The following is a 24,256-nucleotide window of genomic DNA, read 5'->3' as shown; positions in this document are numbered from 1 at the left end:
CTAGACTTCTCATTATACACTCCGTTGTATGCTCTAGCCAATGTTGCTTGGCTATCACAATGTATCGATATAGTAGATACATTCTCTTTGATTAGGGGTATCTCCATCAAAAGATCCCTTAACCATTCAGTCTCTTTGCCGGTAGCAGCTAGAGTTATGAACTCTACTTCCATAGTAGAGTGAGATATACATGTTTGTTCTTGGAGCCCCAAGAAATTGCACCCCCACCAAGTGCAAATACCCAACCAGCGGTGAACAAGTTATCCCCTAGATTGGATATCCAACTTGCATCTGTATACTCTTCTAAGATTGAAGGAAATTTGGAGTAGTGAAGGCTTAGTCCTTTGGTTTTCTTAAGATAACCTAGGACTCTCCCAATAGCCTTCCAGTGATCCACACTTGGATTACATGTAAACCTACTAAGTTTACTTACCGCAAAAGCTATATCATGTCTAGTACACTGAGCGGCGTGCATAAAACTCCATATAACACTTGCATACTCCAATTGAGCCACCATTCTTCCCTCATTCTTCTCTAGTTTTACACTATGGTCGAATGGAGTATTGACATCTTTAACCTTGAGATGGTTAAATTTGTTCAATACTTTCTCAATATAGTGGGTTTGCCCCAAAGCAAAACCCCCCTATTTTTCATCACTTTGATACCAAGTATGGTATCAACTTCTCCAAGAACTTTCATCTTGAAGGTTGATGGTCGAAACCTTTTCATTTCTACTATCCCTTTCATGTTATCACTTAAGATAAGCATGTCATCAAGACATATGCAAACAATGATCACATATCCCTTACAAGTTTTGAAATACAAACACTTGTCTCCATTGTTATGCCTAAACCCATTAAACATAATGGCTCGATCGAATTTATCATGCCATTGCTTTGGAGCTTGTTTTAATCCATATAAGGATTTTACAAGTCTACACACTTTATGCTCATACTTTGGTAGGACAAACCCTTCGGGTTGTTTCATATAGACCTCCTCATTGAGGTCACCACTAAGGAATGTCGTTTTGACATCCATTTTATGAACATACAAGAAGTGTATAGAAGCCAAAGCGAACAAAACTCTTATAGAAGTTGTTCTTGCAACAGGCGCATAGGTATCGAAATAATCAATACCCTCATTTTGCTTAAACCCTTTAGCTACAAATCTAGCTTTATAGGGTTGGATAGTGATGTCAGTGTGATATTTTCTCCTAAATACCCACTTGCACCCAATTGGCTTAGACCCTGATGGGAGGTCTACCAATTCCCAAGTATTTTCTTAGACCTCTGTGGGAGGTCTACCAATTCCCAAGTGTTACTAGAAATAATGGAATCCATCTCATCATTGATGGCTTCTTTCAAAAATGCACTATCTCTAGATTGCATGGTTTCTCTATAAGTCTTAGGATCATCCTCAAAAGTACAATTGGAATTTTCCTAATGACTTCTTCTCTATTTCCTTTTACCATGTAGAATGAAATCCGTTGAGAATCTATCTCATCCAATCCTAGGATTTTCTCTTTTCTAACCCTTTGACTTCTTCTAAATTCAATGGGTTTCTCTACATTTCTTTGAGAATACTCCTTTTGAGAATTGTTTTTTTAAAGTAGATGCTTGAGAATTGTTATCATATAACAAATTCTCCTTTAGAGAGTTTGGAGCTTTAGAATTGCTATCTCATAACATGTTCTCCAAGAATTCAACTTCCCTAGATTCTATCACAATATTAGACTCTAGGTCTAATAGCCTATGAGCTTTACTATTGTTGGTATAACCAAAAGCACACTTTATGGCTCTTGAACCTAACTCTGTTCTATTAGGTTCATTTTTCTTGCAATATGCAAGACACCCCCACATTTTGAAGTACCCCATATTAGGTTTTCTTCCTTTCCAGAACTCATATGGAGATATCTCATTTTCTTCATCAGTATTCGATTAAGAATGTGACAAGCAGTTAATAACGCTTCACCCCGTAAGTTGAAGTTCAACTTAGAAAACACCAACATAGAATTTATCATCTCTAGATAAGTCTGATTTTTCCTTTCGGCAACACCATTATGTTGTGGTGTATAAGGTACGGTGAACTCATGAATTATGCCATTTTCTTTACAAAACGCATTGAATTCATTAGAGAAGTACTCACCTCCTCTATCACTTCTTAGAACCTTAATATTTTTTATTAGTTATTTTTCAACTTCTTGTTTATAAACTTTAAAAGCATCAAAAGTCTCATCTTTATGCTTTAAAAGAAAGGCACAGGTATATCTACTAAAATCATTTATAAAAGTAAGAAAATACATTTTACCACCTCTAGTTAAAATACCATTTAATTCACAAAGATCACTATGGATAAAATCAAGTAAATTAAATGATCTTTCTAAACTAGGAAATTGTTTCTTTATCATTTTTGCTTTAACACATGTTTCAAAATTTCCATAGTTTTAATGTTATATGCAGTCATACCACATTTTACTACTATTTTCATGGTTGAAAACCTATATGAGATAGTCTAAGATGCCATAAAAATAAAGAATCACACTCAACAATATAAGCGGAATTAACATCTTTATTGATAACATTGAAAGTTAAATCATTGGTGCACAACTTAACCATAGCCTCACAAGAGTACCCCTTTCCCAAAAATACATTAGACTTGGTAAGAATAAGTTTACTAGGCTCAAAAACGGCCTTAATGCCGGGCTTGTCAAGCAAATCTCTACTTACCAAATTTCTACTCGTTTCGGAAACATAAAGCACATTCACTAATGTGACCTTCTTGATGGAGGTGAAAAAGACTTCAATGGTTGATAACTCTACAAAATAGAGTTATTTTACCACTTTTTATGTGCTAATTGTTGCTTAATTCTTGAGTTTTTAATTGATTTATTAAGTTTTTAACTAATTTTGAATTTATTAGTCTTATTTTGATTTTATATATTTTTGTGTGTTTTTATAGTTATTTTGTTGTAATATATTGTAGTTTAATTATTTGAATTATTGTTGTGTTTAGTGGTAAAAAAATGTTGTATTATTGAACTTAAATGTAAAATATAATTAAGTTATAATTAATATTTTCAAACAATTAAATTGATTTATTTTATAATTGAAAATATTGTATTATGATTTATTTTGTAGGGAATTTATGCTCTTGAAAAGCAATGAAAATGATGAAAAAAATGGCATTTTTCAAGGAAGAAAGACAAGAAAATGACAATTTCCCAGCCGTGGGCCTACCCAGCTTTCAGGCCCAAAGCCTCCATCAACATGCACCCTTGACCCACGTAGCATCAATCAAGCTGCATCAATCAAGGAGCTCTTTCCTTCCTTCAGTGCTGCCCACCGAAGCACTCTTCCAAGAACTAATCCCCTTCCATCAAATATCCCAGCCAGCTCCAATCAGGCCCAATGCCTCCAGCCGAATCCACCTGCCTGCTGCTTTCCTTCCGCCTGCCGAAATGCCACAGACCACAACCAGCTGCCAACACAGCCATGCAACAAACCCCAAACCAGCCTTTTATTTATCTTGAGCCCATAAATTGTCCAAAAGCACCATTGTCCCCTTATGTATAAAAATACCACTTTTTACCTCACTTTCTACACATTTTACCCCAAAACATCATTATTACACCCTATAATTTACTCCTATTTACCATATTATAATTAATTAAATTAATTGAATCAATTTAAATTGATTATTTTAATATCTTATTTTGGCTATAAATATGGAGTTTTGAAGAACATTTAGGGTGTCCATTTTGGAAGGAGGTTACCATACCAAAATTTCTACACATTCAAAACCTCTCAATTATCTTCATCTTCTTCTTCTTTTTGGTTATTTTCTATGTATTTTTAGAGGAAAAATTTGGGGGTTTCTCCTCCAAATTTTCCTATTTATGTTTGTAATTTTTAGTTTGTATTTGCTATTCTAGTTATGTGCTCCTAATCTTTTTAAGATTATTAAGGTGATGATGAAACAATTTGTAACTAGATAGTATTTATTTTGTATGTTGATTTCCCATTTTGTGCAACAAAGTTTATGGAATTTTCTTCTTCAAATATCTTCTTTCATCTTAAATATCATGTATTTTGGATTGTTAGCACATATTTAAACTTTGTTCTTCATTAGTGCAAATACATAATATTCTTTGTGTAAGATGTGTCATTAAATTGTACACATTCATGCTTAGAACAAAAATATTATGTTTTGTCTTATAAATAATGTTCATTGATTTATTTGTTATTTCATTAGATTGATTTACACTAAATGCTTTGAAATTATAACTTTGAAAAGTGAAGAAAAATCTTATATTTTTGGAAGAAATTTGTGCTTAAAATTATAAATCTATTTAGAAAATGATAGTTTGATTTATCTTAACTATCACTAAAACTTGGGAATCAATGTACTTATAAATATTATTGAACTTATATTATGTGGATTTTAATCCTTAATAATCTTATTTTACCATTTTGATTTCTAATATTAATTTATTTTTATGTATTGTCTTAAATTTCTTTATTATTGTCTCTTATTAGATTTTCATTATACAAAAATATCATCAATCTTTGGAACTAGGTTAGAATTTATTAATTTTGATTTAAAATAGTTTTCTTTTCCATTTTAGACAACTCCTTTGGGTTCGATCTCGTGCTTACACGAACACTATTCTATAAATACGATTCATGCGCTTGCGAGTTATAAATATTTAAAACATACCCGTTTTGGGTCCATCAATTGTACATTTTCTAAGTACCTTGGATTTTCCCTCATTGCCCATTTGAATCTCACGAATGCCCTTTGACTATTCAAAGGTCTTGAACAATAATTTTTCATAGGTGATACGGACGATGACACATTTGTCATACCACCACCCTTTCACCTTTCCTTGGACCACATTCACCTCACTAAGGGTAGAAACTATATTATCCTCTTGAGTTGCATTCACCTTAGGTCATTGTTGTTCTTTTCTATGCCGATATTCTCTAGCATAGGGACCATTTTTCCCACAAACACAGCAAGGACCCTTCTTGTCCTTAAACATATTTGGGTTGGTTTTTGGACCCAAATGTTTCTCATTACCCTTCTTGCCTTGCCCTTTATTTTTAGGATGTTTTGGTTGAGACACTGCATTTGCTTTTGAAGTCTCTCCATCAGACCTCACCACAAGTTTATCTCTACATATCAATTCCTCATTGATTTAAATATGTTTTTAGATTTCCTCCAAAGAATAATTCTCATTTTTATGAATGGTTCTTTTCCTATAGCTCGTCCAAGTTGGTGGTAATTTTGCCACCATTGCACAACATGAAAGGCCTCAGGAAGCTCAATATTCAAAACTTTCAATCTGTTAACAATTATTTGAAGCTCATGAAATTGAGGAAGAATAGGTTTATCACCAAAAAAATTTGAAATCAATGTATTGAGAAATCAAAATCTTTTTGGTACCTTCCTCTTCCGCCTTGAATTTTGTCTCAAGTGCATCCCAAATCTCCTTTGCCGACTTGGTCTCAGTATAGAAGTCATAGAACCTATCGGATAGGGCGTTGAGGATATGACCCCTACAAAGAAGACTTTTGTAATGCCCTGGATAGCCAAGACCATTACACTATGTATTTTAAATAGTGTTGGACTTGCTAATCAAGTAATTTGGACATAAACGTGTTACTAAGGATAAAGGATTATGGTTAAAAGATTTTGATCATAAAATAGTTGTCTTTCATTAAAACGTAAGAGTTTGCACACGGGATCCCAAAAAGGTGTTTACAAGGCAATTACAACCCTAAAAATAACTACACTAAAGCCAGCCTAAGTGGAAAAATAGATTTTGGCTTTAGTCCTTATATATCCCTCGGCCATGGTGGTCGAGCAGCTGTTGATGTACACACCACCCCTAAAGCTCCACAACTCACGGCTGGTCCAACTTTCCCTTTCCCTTATTACCTGCACCACATAACACCCGTGAACCAAGGCTCAGCAAGAAAACTTAATTTACAATCATAAATGAACAACATTATATATACAGTAAAATTAAATCGATCAATTCAATAACAACATAGCATAAGAAATAAGCTAAGCAGTGTTAAATAGTTTAATCCAACATGTAATTCAATCTCAGTATTCAACACAGTTAGTTAATTGAAACAAGGCACTTCTGCTTATTCAGAGACGTTCAAGCTCGGCACCCTTAGGCCGAGCCCTTTGGTTATTTAGCTAACCCCGACACGCTTAGGCCAGGCTGCGTTCCGCACGCTTAACCTTAGCCCCGACTTCCTTAGGCCGGGCTTTTAGGTCAAATATAACAAATAAATAGATTGTAGAACATGCAATCAATTGCATCACAAATAAGCATGCCTATCTAGATATTCTCAAATACATATACATTTACAGTCATAAGCATATTCGTTAATAGGGGTCCAAGGCCAAAATCACAACTCGGGTGCAGTTTTCTTACCTCGAGTCTCGAGCTGACGGTGTAAGGCAGCCCCGAGCACGATCCTCAATCCCAAGCCTTAACGACAACCCTAGTCACAAAGCGGTAATGGATCACCACTAAAATCTAAACCAATCAAAATCTTCAGAATGACACACTAGCCTTCGAGACCTCGAATTCTACTAAACAGGGTAGTAGAATCCTTCTCGAGCACTTATGTTTGAGTTCCTGAGCCTAAAAACCTGATTTTGGCTATTTCTCTCAATTAGAGCCACAACCTAGGCCATAAGGGTTGCGGTGCGCTACAAGTTAGAGAGCAAAGGGGCTCTCTCCTGGAAGACACGGGCCGCGGTGCGCCCCAACCAACGCCGCGATGCCTGGGCAACTTCAGGGACCCTCAGGGCCTTCTCACGCACATGGGCCGTAGTGCCTGAAGAACAGGGCCGCAGCTCGAGCCCAAAACCCAGAAATCCCCAACCTTTTCATTGCGCTTTCCCCAGCCAAATCTACTCAAATTCATCCTTATCACAGTCCTAAGTCACAAGTGAATCTAGAACTCTCAGAAACACAACCTAGGCATAATTTATAACCCAAGAACAAACGAACAAACTCATCACAACTCAAAACTAAAACTAAAGTCTAAACCTCAGCAAAAGTTAAAAAAAATTAGAAAATCCCCCAGAAAATCAGGTTATAACCCTTACCTTGATCACAATTCCAACCTTTAGCTAATCCTCAAGTAATCCTTGCTTAAATCGTAGAATTTCCTGGCCAATTCCTTTAGAACTTCAAAATCCTCCAAATCACCAAGAAGGGAAGAGAAAAACGAGAGATAAGGAAAGCTGAGAGACTGATTTTTAGTTTCTGGTTGTTTCCCTATTTCCCCCAAGTATATCCTAATCCTATCTCTTAACACAAAAGACCAAAATGCCCCTAACTTATCCTTAGTCTCTTATTGCCTTTAAGGGAAAATCTGCCATTTACCGCATTTCCCGCTAATCCTCAAGTGGTCCAATAAATTCCCAATTAATCCCGACGTGCCCAATTAATCACCAAATAATTACCCGCTAACCAATAAATCCCAAATACCCACTAAGTCACCGAAATACCCCTAGGCTCACCCCGAACCTGGTATTAGACCCCATTGTGACTATTTCGCTAATCCGCTCACTAGGATCGCCTCGAGCCGAATATCATAAATATATCCACATAATAATGTGGTCTCAATCATTTAACACATATAATCACATTTATACCCTCAACGGGTCAAAATTACAAATATGCCCTTATTAACTAAAACGCGCCCACATGCATATTTAATACACATAAACATGCACCGATATTAATATTACCATATAACTCATGTATGCCACATAGTCGCACATTTAATCAATTAATTTCACACACATATACCCAATTATGCCTTCCCGGCACACTAATCAAGGCACGAAGCCTTATTAGCAATTTTGGGACGTTATAACTATCCCCTCCTACTGAAAATTTCATCCTCGAAATTTACCTGAATAACTCGGGATGTTGATCCCCCAAAACTGACTCTAGCTCCCAGGTCACTTCCTCGATCTTGCTATTCCTCCACAAGACATTAACTAGAGGAATCGCCTTATTCCTTAGAACCTTGTCATTTCTGTCTAGGATCTGCACTGGTTGCTGCTTATAAGACAAGTCAATTTGTAGCTCTAGATCCTCATATCCCAACACATGGGTCGTGTCTGACACATACTTCTATAGCATTAAGATGTGAAACACATCATGAAATTATGATAATGACAGGAGCAGAGCCAATCTATAGGCTACCCGCCCGATCCTCTCTGTGATCTCAAAAGGTCCTACGATTCTAGGGCTCAGCTTGCCCTTCTTCCCAAATCTCCTTACTCCTCGCAATGGCAAAACTCGCAGAAATACGTGGTCCCTTACCTGGAACTCCACGTCCTTACGCTTAAGGTCAGCGTAGATTTTCTGTCTACTTTGCGAAGTGAGCATTTGAGCTCGAATCGTCTCAATAACTTCATTAGTCTTCTGAACCATCTCTGGCCCCAAATACTTCCTTTCCCCCATCTCATCCCAATGAATGGGCGACCTACACTTCCTCCCATACAACATCTTGTATGGAGCTACTCCAATTGTTGACTGGTAACTGTTATTGTAAGAAAATTCAATCAACGGGAGGTACTTACTCCAAGACCCCTCGAAGTCTAGCACACATGCTCTAAGCATGTCCTCGAATATCTGAATTGTCTTTACAGACTGCCCATCTGTCTGAGGATGAAAGGTCTTTTCAGGCTGCCCATCTGTCTGAGGATGAAAGGTTGTACTAAACTTCAACTAAGTCCCCATAGCCTTTGGAACCCCAAAATTACCCCAAAACTTGGAATTAAATATGGGATCCTGGCCTGATACTATAGACTTTGGAACCCCATGGAGACACACAATCTCTCTCACATGCAGCTTTGCATACTGGTCCACAATATAGTTTGTCCTCACTAACAGGAAGTGAGTTGACTTGGTATTTCTATCTACCATCACCTATACCGAGTCATGTTGCCCCACCGTCCTAGGCAAGCCTCTGACAAAGTCCATGGTAATATCTTCCCACTTCCATTCGGGAATACCTAAAGGTTGTAACAACCCCGCTGGGCACTGGTGTTCAGCCTTCACCTGCTAACAGGTTAAATACTTCGCTACGTAATCGACCATGTCATTCTTCATCCTAGGCCACCAGTACAACGATCGTAGATCCTGATACATCTTCGTGGTGCATGATGTAATGAGTATGGTGTAGTATGAGATTCATTGAGAATCTCCCATCTGATATCCATGTCTATCAGAACACAAATTTGATCCTTATATCTCAGCAAACCCGTCTCCAAAATGGAATAATCTTTAGCTACTCCATCTACGACATCCCCTCTAATCTCCTTCAACCGTGTACCACCCAGCTGGCCTTCTTTATTCTCTCCAAGAGGGTTTACTGTAGTGTAATATTGGTTAACTAGCCCACTACCAATTCTATCCCTTCTCTGGTCATATCTGCTACCAATTCCTTAGATATCTGCTTTGAGCTAAACAACTTTCTTGGGCCCCTCCGGCTCAAAGCATCTGCCACTACATTGGCTTTCTTTGGGTGATAAAGGATCTCACAGTCATAATCCTTTAAAAAATCTAGTCAACGTCTTTGTCTGATATTTAGGTCCTTCTGGGTGAAGAAATACTTCAAACTCTTGTGATCAGTGTATATCTCGCACTTCTCTCCATACAAATAGTGTCGCCACACTTTCAGTGCAAATACCACCGCTGCTAGCTCCAAATCATGGGTAGGGTACCATTGCTCATATTCATTCAACTGTCACAATGTGTAGCCAACAACCTTCCCATTCTACATCAACACACATCCTAACCCCAGTCTCGATGCTTCGCAATACACAAAAAATGTGTTCCCATCTAAAGGAAGACTCAGCACTGGAGCAATAATCAGTCGTCGCTTTAGTTCCTGGAAACTGCTTTCACATTTGTTTGACCATGCGAACTTCAAATTCTTCTGCGTCAACTCAATCAATGGTATGGCAATCTTTGAAAACCTTTCCACAAACCGCCTGTAATATCCCGCTAACCCAAGGAAGCTCCTAGCCTCTGAGGCGCTCCTTGGCCTCGACCAATCTCTAACTACTTCTACCTTGGCAGGGTCTACCTTAATCCCATCTCCACTAATAATATGTTAAAGGAATGTCACCTTTTGTCGCCAAAACTCGCACTTTTTAAACATAGCATATAACTGATGCTCCCTTAATCTCTGCAATACCAATCGGAGATGCTGCTCATGCTCTGCCTCTGAACAAGAGTAAACCAGGATGTTGTCAATGAAGACAATCAGAAATTGATCTAAATAATCCTTAAACACCCTGTTCATCAAGTCCTTAAATCCTGCTTGGGCATTGGTCAATCCAAATGACATGACCAAGAAATCATAATGCATGTACCTCGTGCAGAAGTCGTCTTCAGGATATCCTCATCCTCGATCCTTAGCTGGTGATAAACAGATCGAAGATCAATCTTTGAGAATACCGTCTTACCCTGCAACTGATCAAACAAGTTGTCTATCCTCGGTAGTGCATACTTGTTCTTGATAGTTAACTTGTTCAATTCTCTATAGTTAACTTGTTCAATTCTCTGTAGTCTATACATATCCTCAGGGTCCCATCCTTCTTCTTCATAGACAAAACTAGAGCACACCATGGTGAGAAGCTAGGTCTGATAAATCCCAGGTCTAATAACTCTTGTAACTGTATCTTTAACTCCATCAGTTCTCTTGGAGCCATTCTGTATGGTGCCCTCGACATTGGTTCTGTACCCGGTGCTAACTCAATGATGAACTCAATCTCTCGATGTGGCGTAAGTCTCGTTAAGTCCTTAGGAAACACATCCATGAACTCACATACTAGTCTAGTCTCCCCTAGTCCCACTAGCATGACCCTAGTGGCATCCACCACAATAGCTAGGAACCCTATGCAACCTCCTTGTAATAGGTCCCTAGCCCTCAACACCGATATCATGGGAATGCGAGGTCCATGCACAGTACCAACAAAAATGAAGGGGTCCTCACCCTCAGGCTTAAATGTCACTGTTGCGATTTTTTGAGGCTACGCAAGTATACGTAATCGCTTTTGCAGTTTATTCCGGTAAGACCGGTATCATTCCCACGGAGACTGATTTATCAATTACCAAATAATTAATTTTTGGTTTCTATTTGACTAATGAAAATTAGATTTGTGAATTTTTAAAACAAGAAAACAAAATTAAATAAAAATTGCAGAAATCAAATAATAACAAGAACTCAAGGATTAAATTCACTGTAAAATAATTAGGAATCCTAATCTTCTCTACTATCCACTCTATTAATCTTTAATGCAATTACTATTAAAACTCTTCTCACTGAAATGATAGGCATGCAAAAGTGTTAACTATTCGAGTTAAGAGATAGAAAACTCGACCTAGTGTGAATTCCCTATATTTCTATGGTAAATTCAAACAATAGGAAGCAGTGAATACAACCCTCAATCACATAAACCAATTTGATACTCTCGTTCTAAATTGAAGTCTATGTCTATTCAATTTTAGCATATTCAAATCTCACTTTTCAGATTTTGATTCAAATTCGTAAATCATATGTAGAAGATGCGCAGTCAAATACATACACAATAACCCAAATTGAATAGATTTCAGAATGAAGATGAAATAGAAAAATGCATTAAATCATAATAGAGTTTCAAGAGAGTCAATTAGAAAACCTAACAGAAATTTAGTTCATAAACATGACTAAATCAAACAAAAACATGGAATCAAAAGATAAAGAAAAAGAAAAAGAACTCTGAGTTGTCTTGTTGTTTTTTCTCTAGCCACCTTCCTTGATCTGATATCCCCCTCTAAAAACGTCAATAATCAAGTTTTTATAGACCCTAATTCATTTTTTGCATGAAAAGACAAGATTACCCCTAAAAATTCCCCTAAATTGTGTTTCTGTACGGACCCTAGCGCTGGGGCGCTACGGGATAGCGCTGAGGCGCTGAAAATAAGTCTCAAAACACGCTTCTGGAAAATTGATGGCGCTGGGGCGCTGAAACGTAGCGCCTAGGCACTTCAACCCGCATAAAAATGTGCTCTCTGTTTCTCGACAGCGCTGGGGCGCTGGTTTGTAGCGCTGGGGCGCTACTTTGCACAGAATAAATTTGACTCATCTTGAACAGCTTGCAGCGTCAGCTCATCGTATTTTGATCATAACTCCTTCAATATAACTCCGAATTGAATGATTCAAAAAGCTGTGGAAAGCTAAGAGAAATATCTGCAACTTAGTTTCTAGACATGTTTCCAGAAAGTTATTAAATCCTTGTCAAAATGTGGCATAAAGTCTCAGACTTGCGTTATAGAACATAAACGACATGTACTGAGCCTCTTTAATGTTGAATCTTCCACATATGATGTCTTGAATATCCATAATCAACACTAAATCCAACTTATTCATCCTTTTTAACACGTTTCTTCTCATCTCATGCCATGATATGCACTTGATCATTAAAACCTGAAACAAAAAGAAAACAAGCGTAAATATGCACTAAACAATCCTAAATAACTAAAAACACAACCTAAAACGATCCCTAAAACAAACCTAAAATGACCCTAACAGTCACCATCTTCATCTTATAGTCTATCGCACCCTATACCTGACTAACCAATCCATCCCCAAAATCATCTCAAAGTCATTTATACCCAACTCAATCAAATCTACTGATAGTTCCCTGCTGTCCACCATCATTGGCAGTGCTCTAACCCATCTCCTAGAAACTACCAATTCCCCTGTAGGCAGTATAGTCCCAAACCCTGCAGTATAATACTCACTAGGCCTACACAATCTATCAATAACTTTGTTGGAAACAAATGAATGTGCAGCAACAGTGTCAATCAATACAGTATATGAAGTGCCAGTGTTAGAAAGATGACTTGTCACCACCGAAGGACTAGCCTCAGCCTCTGCGTGAGTTAAGGAGAACACTAGAGCTGGAGTCAACCTGTCTGCCTTGGTCCTTCTTCAAAGTCGGGCAGGCTTTCTTGAGGTGCTCAATCACTTCGCACAAGTAACAGGATTTTGCTTGGCATTCGCCCAAATGGAGTTTCCTACATCTAGCACACTCTGGGTGGCTTCTCCAAGCCTCACTGTCGCCCTGGCGGCTTCCCTGGACACCCCGACCCCTCCTACCAGGACTAGCAGTGGTCAAGGTGTCATTGGTCTTCCTTTTCTGATCACTTGGGCCTCCGCCCCTACCAGATCATGTAAGTGGAGGCACTGTCCTTTGAACATCCCGTCTTGCAACGCTCTCCCTCCATATCTTGTTCTTTTCCCCCTCAGTTGTGAGGGTCTTCTCAACCACCTAAGCATAAGCGTATTGATATGATCAACACATCTCAGGCTATCATAACATTTAGCCCCTGAACAAACCTGTCTTGCCTGGATACATCTGTAGGCACTAGATCAGGTGCAAGCTTTGCTATTCTATCAAATTTCAGGGCATAGTCAGTAACTATCATGTTGCCCTGTACAAAACCATTGGACTCATTCACCTTTTCCACCCTGACGACAATGCTGTAGTATTTCTGGTTGAACAAATTTCTGAACTCATCCCAACTCATGGTAGAAACATCTCGAGTCTGGGATGCCACCTCCCACCAAGTGCGGGAATTATCTCGAAACATATAAGTGGTGCAGGCCACCCTATCATTACCTACCACCCTCATGAAGTCCAGGATGGAGGTGATTAGACTCATTCACTGCTCAGCCTTAAGTTGATATGGTCTTCCCTCGAAGATTGGAGGATGTTGCTTCCTGAATCTCTCATACAGTGGCTCCCACCTGTTCCCAACCTTAGGCTATTGTACTACTGGTGCCATAGCAGGTGTCAAGTTTGGTGCAGCGTTCCTTGGCGGAACCTATTGTCTCAGAAGAAAAATCTCTTCCTCTTGACTCTGAAGTCTAGCTTGCATTTTAGCAAGCATCTGCTGCCAGTTCTCAGGGACTGGAGGAGGGTTCTGACCTTGGTTATCATCTCTAGCCTCGATCCCGACACTGGCTAGTCGAACTGATCGCCTTGGAGGCATAACTCTCCAAGTTTATCTGCAATCAATGACTCGGCTGATCAGGCAATGATAATAGGTTTTTGAATTCACCCCACGGTCTAATGCCAATACTCGAGCAACAGTATACAATTACAATGCAAACACGCATTTTAACAATTATCCACATACAGTAGCAATGCTAATAAGAATGCCTCATCATATACACATAGAAGTCAAGTGACAGGCCCTATCAGTATATCTCATGCTTCCTAATAAATAAGTAGATAAAGAATTTATATTTCATTAAAACGTTCAAACAATTAATCACATACATGGTTACCAAACCCTGACTCGAGCTTGTCTTTAGCGATGAGTGTACATGCCCAGCCAGTCTTCATAAACCCTTAAACCTAGACCGTTCTGATACCAAGTTGTAATACCTTGAATAGCCAAGACCATTACACTGTGTATTTTAAATAGTGTTGGACTTGCTAATCAAGTCATTTGGACATAAACGTGTTACTAAGGATAATTAACGAATTAGGGTTAAAAGATTTTGATCATAAAATAGTTGTTTTTCATTATAAAGTAAGAGTTTGCACATGAGATCCCAAAAAGGTGTTTACAAGGCAATTACAATCGAAGCCAACCTAAGTGGAAAAATAAAATTTGTCTCTAGTCCCTGTCAATCCCTCGGCCGTGGCGATCGAGCAGCTACTGATGTACACACCACCCCTACAGCTCTCTAACTCAAGGCTAGTCCAACTTTCCCTTTCCCTTACCTGCACCACATTGCACCTGTGAGTAATGGCTCAATAAGAAAACTTAATTCACAATCATAAATGAACAACAATATATAAATATATATATACAGTGAACAACAGAGCATAAGCAATAAGATAGGCAATGATAAATAGTTTAATCCAACATGTAGTTCAATCTCAGTATTCAACACAGTTAGTTAAGTACAAAAAGGCACTTCTGCTTATACAAAGACATTCAGGCTCGGCGCCCTTAGGTTGAGCCCTCTGGTTATTTAGTTGACCCCGACACGCTTAAGCCAAGCTGCATTCTGCACGCTTAACCTCAGCCTCGACTCCCTTAGGTCGAACTTTCAAATCAAATATAACAAATAAATAGATTGCGGAACACGCAATCGATTGCAACACAAACAAGCATGCCTATCCAGATATTCGCAAAATCAGATATATTTATAGTCATGATCATATTCATTAATAGAGGTCCAAGCCCTAAATCCCAACCCGGTTGTTGCTTTCTTACCTCGAGTCTCGAGCTGAAGGTGTAAGGCAGTCCCGAGCACGATCATCAATCCCGAGCCTTAACGGTAACCTTAGTCACAAATCAAAATTAAGCGCATACAACTAGAAGGAGACTTGATAGAGTTAGAGATCAAAGACTTCGACGTGATACTGGGCATGGATTGGCTAGCAAGGCATGACGCAACCATCGATTGCAGACGTAGGCAAGTGATGTTCGAAACTCCTGACGGTCAGAGACTATGCTTTACGGGAAAGGTTTCAGGACTACGTACGCTGCTTATTTCATCTTTCAAAGCTCAGAGGATGATAGAAAAAGGATGTCACGCATACTGAGCACTGAGCCTATCTCAAAGGCACCATACCGGATGGCACCTACCGAACTCAAGGAGCTAAAGATGGAGCTACAAGAACTCTTAGAGTTGGGTTTCATTAGACCGAGCCTTTCGCCATGGGGAGCATCGGTTCTATTTGTGAAGAAGAAGGATGGAAGCATGCGGATGTGTATAGATTGCCGTGAGCTGAATAAGGTGACAATTAAGAATAATTACCCACTACCCTGGATCGAAGTATTGTTTGATCAACTCCGAGGAGCAACCATGTTTTCAAAGATTGATTTACGATTCAGGTATCACCAACTCAAGGTACGGGAAGAGGATATTCCCAAGACAACTTTTAGAACTCGTTATAGACATTACGAGTTCTTAGTTATGTCTTTTGATCTTACCAACGCTCCAGCCGCATTTATGGACTTAATGAATTGGGTCTTCAAGGATTACTTGGACAAATTCATCGTAGTATTCATCTATGATATTTTGGTGTACTCTAAGGATGAAGCCGAGCACGAAGAACATTTAAGAATGACCATGTTGCGACTGAAAGAACATCAACTTTACGCCAAATTCAAGAAGTGCGAATTTTGGCTTTCACAAGTAGCGTTCCTCGACCACATAGTATCCAAGGACGGAGTTGCAGTAGACCCAGCTAAGGTAGAGGTCGTAAAGGATTGGCTAAGACCTAAGAATGTGTCAGAGGTTAGAAGTTTTCTTGGACTAGCAGGCTATTATCGGATGTTTGTAGAAGGCTTTTCTAAGATAGCCACTCCGCTTACCAACCTGACCCGGAAACAACAAAAGTTCAACTAGACGAACAAGTGTGAAGAGAGCTTCTAGTTGCTTAAGGATAAGCTATGCTCAGCACCAGTAATTTGTGTACCGACACCCAATGACAAGTTTATAGTCTACTGTGATGCATCGAAGCAAGGTTTGGGTTGTGTGCTGATGCAAAATGACAAAGTAATAGCCTACGCCTCAAGGCAGCTGAAGGAATACGAGAAACGCTATCCAACACATAATATGGAGTTGGCAACAGTGGTCTTCGCATTGAAAATCTGGCGCCACTATCTTTATGGAGAACGGTGTGAGATTTATACGGACCACAGGAGCTTAAAATATTTCTTCACACAGAAGGAGCTCAACATGAGGCAGCGCAGGTGGTTAGAATTAGTAAAGTATTATGACTGCAAAATCCTATACCACCTAGGAAAATCAAACGTAGTCGCTGATGCGCTAAGCACGAAGAGTTATGGAAATCTAGCAGCGTTAGTCAGAATAGAAAAGCCGCTTCAGCAAGAGCTGATCAATGCCAGAATAGAAGTAGTCATTGGTAAACTGGCTAACTTGTCCATCCAGTCAAGTCTATTAGAAGATATACAGATCGGACAAGGGCATTATGACACATTAGTATCTTACACAGTTGCAGTTAAAGAAGGCAAGGCCACCGATTTCTCTATATAAGGACAGGGGTTCTTGAGATATATGGACTGGGTATGCATGCTGAATGATCATGGAATTAAGATGAAGATATTAGAAGAAGTGCACAATACGCCATACTCAGTTCACCCAGGGTCGACCAAGATGACTCATGACCTTAAGGCATTGTATTGGTGGCCAGGAATGAAGAAAGATGTGGCAGAATATGTGTCTAAATGCTTAGTATGCCAGCAAGTGAAAGCAGAACATCAGTGACTTGCAAGCTTATTTCAACCGCTTAGTGTCCCAGAATGGAAGGGGGAAGACATAGCCATGGATTTCGTGGTAGGACTACCACGAACTAATAAGCAGCACGACTCGGCTTAGGTAGTAGTAGATAGACTAACCAAGTCAGCTCATTTCCTACCTGTAATGCCTCGAATTCTCTGATATGGTTTAATGGCGAGATTAGTAGGCCGGGAGAGCCATACTTGTTTAATAATGCCATTAAATGATATTGTGCATGTATATATGAATTATATTATGATATGATGTTATATACGTGCATGTGGGTCCACATTTAAATAATTATGCTATTTTGATAATTTGGCCCATTGAGGATGAATATGTGTATTTGGGTGCATAACTTGATTTGTGAATGAGATTCCATTATTATGGAGATATATTCGAGCTATTCAGCATGAGACGGTCATATATAATGGATTAGCAGTTTTTTCATAACGGGGTCAATTTTGGGGTAATAGAAATGTTTATTTGATGATAAATTGGGAATATTTGAGATCAGGGTGAAATTCTGGAAGTTTTGACTATAATGTTCCTGGGGGAGTTTTTGGGACCCCGAGCATTAGGTTTTATTTGAGGTTACTTAAGCTTGAAGTAGCTGTCAGATAGAACGTACGATAAGAAAACCTTTCGTTCTCCCTTTCGGTAGTTCGTTTTACCGTTTGAGCATTCTCGAAGATATCTTGAGTTCTAGGAGTCGGAATCAAGCAAGGGTCGAGTCATAGCGATCCTAGGAAATATTAGAAGCTTCTTAACTGAAGGATTCGACAGAAAACAACCCAATCAAAGGTAATCTAAGTTTAAAGTTTTGAGTTTTTCAAGTTTCTAAGCTTTGAATTGGACTTTGTGAATTGATGAGTTTTTGGTGGGTTTGAACCTTGGGTTTTGAGGGTTTTGGTGTTTTGGGAAGCATGGGAACTTAGTTTTGATGATTGGGGATGGTTAGATATGATTTTGGAAGCTTGGAGAGGTTGAAACCGTGTTTGGGAATGGCCCAGGGGTGGGGGCCGTGGCTCTGTTCTTGGGTGCCGCGGCCCTAGCTCGAGGTTGGGGAAGAGGCTCTGTTTACGCTGGGCGCTGCGACCCTTGGGTTAGGCACCGCAGCGCTTGCCTCTGGTTTTTCTGGGGACCGTGGCCCATGGTGCCAGGGCCGCAGCCCTTGCCCTGCTTTCACCCCGTTTGCTTGTTTTGACCCCGGGAACTTAGCTATGGGCCTCGGGAGTGTCCCTATTACTTGGATTAGTTGGGATTGATCTTCGGGAGGCTAGATATTGGTGTGGGAACCTATGTTGGTCATTATTATTAATGATGTCCCGTGTTTGGTTATGATTAGGTGACCGCTAAAGGACTAAAGGTTGATCGTTCTCTTAATCTTTCTAGCTCGAATCTGAGGTAAGAAAACTGCACCCTGTATATATGTGACATGCGTGGTTAATATTGAGGCATGTTGATTGATAAATGTGGACTTGGATTGCATATTAAATGCTAGTGAATGTTGGTCACTAGTATATGGCACTGATTAGTTAGGGACACTGACCTAAGAGTCAGAAATGGCATAGCGTCATGAACGCCGAGCCAAATGAAGATTAGATCTAATCGATATTAGCAAGAATGACTCATATGGAGTATTAATGCTGGACCGACCCTAAGGTCGATGAATTGTAAGCGCTTGTCTGGTCTAAGACCAGTTACTCAGAGCCAGGGCATATGGCCCCGGTGACTGTTTGTCACATGGCTAGGGAACGCTGTTCCAAGGTTATGACTCTATGGTCATGAGGAAGGTTATGTTGGTAACTATTTAACTTACACCTATCCTGTCTAAACTTATGAAAGGTTCTCTTATCAGTTTAGCCTGGTGATCCTATCGTCACATGGCTGGAGGGTGTTGTCCCTATATTTGTGACTTTTGTGACTGTCACCTATTTTTCTGGACTGATAGTCCTGAATGATTATTATGATCATTGTTGATATTATATCATGCTTTATTGTGTTTTCTTGCTGGGGCCTTGGCTCATGGGTGCTATGTGGTGCAGGTAAAGGGAAAGAAAAGCTCACCCAGCCTTGAGTGGAGAACTTAGGTGGTGATGTGTACATATGTAGCCACTTGACCACCACGGCCAAGGCGTTCTCAGAGGAACTAGGGGGTTTACCCTATTTTTACCGCTTAGGTCGGCGGGTTTGTAAACTTAAAACTGTAATGACCACTTTGTACTAAGAACAACTTGTAAATGTTTTGATTAGCTCTGCAGAGCAATTTGTAAAGAAAATATCCATTTCCTTTTTATTAGTTTTATACCTTAACTTGATAATTACACTTAGAGCACGTTTTTGCCCAAAGGACTCGGGTAGCGGGTCAACTTTCCGGTCCACCGTTCACCGTAACTGTTCTGGGGTAGCCAGGGTGTTACACTACCTGTCAAGACTACGTACACAATGGATCAATACACAAACATTTATGTCTGAGAAATAGTACGACTACATGGAATCCCTAAGACCATAGTATTCGATAGAGGATCGGTGTTTACATCGAGATTTTGGGAAGCTTGCAGTAATCCATGGGTACCAAGTTAAGTCTTAGTATGACATTTCATCCTCAGACCGATGGTCAGTCCGAGCATACCAGACAGATTTTAGAGGATATGTTGCGCGCTTGAGTATTTGCCGCTGATATAATTCTCCTACAACAATAGCAACCAGTCAAAAATCGGGATGGCACCCTATGTGTTACTTTATGGAAGGAGGTGTCGATCATAGTTACATTGGGACGAGGTAGGAGAAAGGCAACTTCTTGGACCTGAAGCTGTTAGAGAAACTCAAAATGCAATAGCACTGATTAGAAAGCGTATGCTCGTTGCTCAAAGCTGACAGAAAAGTTATGCGGATGCCAAGCGGTGTGATGTGGAATTCAAGGTCGGAGATCAAGTCTTCTTAAAGATATCTCCTATGAAAGGTGTGAAGCAGTTTAGGAAGAAAGGCAAACTTAGTCCCCGATTTATAGGTCCTTCTGAGATATTGGACAAGGTGGGAACAGTTGCATATAGATTAGTACTACCACCAACTCTAGCAGATAGCCATAATGTGTTCCACATCTCGATGCTACGTAGATATGTGTCAGACCCATCTCATGTCCTCAAGTACGATATGATAGCACTCTAGAAAGACTTGAGTTACAAGGAATGACTGATTAGCATCCTGGACAGAGGGATGAAGGAATTACGGTCTAAGAGTATTCCGATAGTCAAGGTCCTATGGAGTAATAGTTATGAATGAGAGGCAACGTGGGAGTTGGAGGAAGACATGTTAGCTCGGTATCCAAAATTGTTTGGTAAGTAAATTTCGGGGACGAAATTCTTTTAAGTAGGGGAGAATTGTAGTGTTCCAGAATATTTACTTAGCTAGCTAGATAGTAGCAGTAGTTAGTATTAGTTTGTAGTATGTTAGATTTCGTGGATTTTGGTTCAAGCTGGGACTTAGTTGGACACTCATAGCAACAGTTATGGATTTTATAAGTTTAACCTATAGTTTAGAAATATTAATTATAACATAAGGTTTGATTAATATTGCTGGTCCTAGAAATATATTTATTATAACCTAAGGTTTAGATAGAATTTGTTAAGAATATGACACTTTTCATATTCATGTTAATTAAGGATATAAGTATTTATGATGAATAGATTAATTAAAAGAAGAATCTAGAAGCTCTAGAACCTTCCAGAAACTGTTAGGATCACGTTTAGACTTTCAAAGTTGTTTTATCAATTCAAAATATGTTGAAAAGGGGCAAATACGTGTTTGATATGTCAACGTATGCCGATATATCGCAGCTATAGGGGCCCATATATCGCTTACAGAAGATACGGAAAGCACGTTGACTTTTCACGAACGTTCGAACGGGGTGCGTGAAAGTGGTCTAGGGAATATATCGCCCAAGGTAGGCGATATATCGCCCCTGGTGCTTTATTTTTTAATCTTGAGGATTTTTAAATTTAAAAACAGCCTTTACCACTTGGACCTGCCTTTGAATGATTTTGACCGAGTTCTGGGCGTTTGTTGAACAAAAATTCAAATCTTTTTCATTTTATATTCATTTATTTATTCAAATTAAAAGGGGTTAGTTTCAGTCCTTGAACTCTATAAATAGGACCTAGTACTCAGCCATTTTCTTCATTCTTCAAGCATTTGTTCAGAGCCTCCAAGTTGCTAGTGTTACTGTAGAGAGAAACACTTGGGTTTTTGGGTTAAAAGTTTATTCATTCTAAGCTTTTCAAAACACTTGGGAAGTGAGATATAGTGAGATTTTGGTATTGAGGTTTAGATCAATTCATAAGATCATTCAAGGTATTCTTATCCTTAAGTTCAGTTCTTTATGTTTCTTTAGTTTTCTTTATTTTCTTTCTTTCAGATCCTAACTCTTGTTTATGATTCTTGGTTAGGTGTTTAAGTTTCTTGAAACTTAAGGTTCTTCTTGGTGAGTTTCTTCTTGATGGGTTAGTTCTCTTTTCATCTTTATTCTTTAGAGATACTCACCATTCTTACTGATGGTTTTTAGGAGTGTTCTAATTCCATTCTTGTTCCCAAATATCCCGGTTTGTGGTAAGGAAAATAGGATAGATTATATGTGCTTATATGTTTATGTTATGTTTTATGCTATGATATGTATATGTATAATTATGTTTTGTAGTCCTTGGGCATATGACTTGCTTAGATAGTAAGCCCCAAGAATATGTTTTATAGTCGCTTGGGCATATGACTTGCTTAGATAGCAAGCATGATAACTCTTGAATAAAGAGTTATTTCATGTGCTTTTGAACTTATAATTGTGAAAAAAGCATGGGTGATGTTAGTTTATTTTTAGCTTTTGTAGCTAACTTTGGTGTTTTTATTATCTTACTTAAGTTTAATTATTTTTGTAGTTTTTAATAGCTAATGGGTTAAAGGTAGTGATAAACGAGTGTTAGACTTGTTTATCTATGTGTTTTTTCGGTAAAGTATTAGGTATTTGTTTTATTTTGTTCTATTTTACGCTTTTTTTGTATGTTTCCAGTTGTCAAAGGGCTTAGGTGACTTAGGTGTGGAAACATAGTGGAAAAACCGACAAAAAGACAAAAATTGGTGAAAAACAGTGTTTCAGAGCACTTCCTGCGACCGCAGGAAGGGTGTCTTGCGGCCACAATTCTAGCAGAGTTTTGGCATTTCTAGAGCATTCCTGCGACCGCAGGATATGCCTAGAAATGTGAAAAACGCAGATTTTTAAGGAAGGGCAAAGTTGGACTTTTGGGGGGCTAAATGAGAAAACCTAGAATACACAAAAGACGGCATCATGCATAAAATGAAGGTAGTAGCCATTTTTGGAAAAGAAAACCAGAAAAAATAGAGGAGAAAAACTGAGAATATCATCAAGGAAGAAGGAGGACAAACAAAGAAAGCTCAAGCATCATTTTGGATTTGTTCTTTCTTCTTTTCCTAAACTTTATTTTATTAAGTTCTGAGTTGGATTCTAAATCTGAATATTATGGGCTGTTTTGATTGTGAATTAATGTCTATGAACTCAGCCATGAACTAATTTTTAGGTGGCTTGAATTGTTGATGAACCCTATGTATAGTCTATAAATTTCTTGCACTTTATTCTAGTAAAATCTCCATTGTTCATTCAAGTGTGTTTATATTAATTTCTTGTTGTTGTTTGGCCAGCAATGGCAAGTTATTTAATTATGTTTAATGCTGGAAAGATTAAATGTAGTGGGAAAAACTTTGATGACACAAGTCATAATCTAGGTTAGGTTATGTTAGTAAGTAACATAGGGATATGTTATTTGCCTTGTGTAACTTTTGAGAATTAAACTTTGATTTGCATTCTTAAATCTGATTTTGCATAGGAATATGTTTAATTAGGTAGAAGAATTAATGTCATAAAATTTGGGAAAGTTTTATGAGTGTTTAAAAGAATTCTTGTTAACCTGGGAGTTTTGCTAGATTATTGCTGCAGCAATCTGTCCACAAGTTGTTGAGGATGAATAATATAGGGGGATTCAATAATTCAAGTCCATTTTGCAATCCATATATTTCTCTCAATTTTCTTGTTCAGTTCAGTTTTTAATTTCAGTATTTCCATTTTATTTTAATATTTTGCTTAGCCTATAAACAACCCACTTGATTTTTAATTTTCTAAAATTGTTTAGTAATTGTTTTGCTTTTTTTTTTTTAATTTGCAATCCCTGTGGAGATGATTTACTTATCATTATATTACTTGTGTGATTATGTGCACTTGCGTATTTAAAATAAAATATTAAATTGATCACAACAAAGCCTTAAGAATTTTTATCATTTTCATGGTTTAGAGTTATGATTTACCCTACCTCGATTAGTAGATAGAGGACCTAGATGGGTTATCATATACTACCATGTGATCTAACCTACCTCGATTAGTAGACAGAGAACCTAGATGGGTTATCATATACTACCATGTGATCTAACCTACCTCAATTAGTAGAAAGAGGACATAGATGGTTTATCACATGCCATGTTAATGAGTTAACGACATTTAATATAGTAGTCCTATATGTTTTTATAATCATACATTTTATAGTATATGTATATGGCATAGCCTTATGCTTATGATTTATGATATATATATGTTGTTAGTAGATTTTCCTTGCTGGGCATTAGGCTCATTCCTTTATTTTTAGCTTGATGCAGGGAAATGATTCATGGAAGGCGGGAAGATTCATGGAAGCTTGGCTTGTGTGTTGAAAGATAAATGGATTGAATGGACTGCGCGACGATCGAGGATGACGTTTTTTTTAGTCTTTTAAATTATGTTTTGATGTACTTCCGCATTTAGTATTTAAACAATTAAAGTTTATGTTTTATGTTTT

The sequence above is a fragment of the Humulus lupulus genome, chromosome 1 (genome assembly GCF_963169125.1).
Source record: "Humulus lupulus chromosome 1, drHumLupu1.1, whole genome shotgun sequence".
Lineage (NCBI taxonomy): Eukaryota > Viridiplantae > Streptophyta > Magnoliopsida > Rosales > Cannabaceae > Humulus > Humulus lupulus.
The sequence above is the reverse complement of the archived record's forward strand: the minus strand, read 5'-3'. Positions refer to the sequence as shown.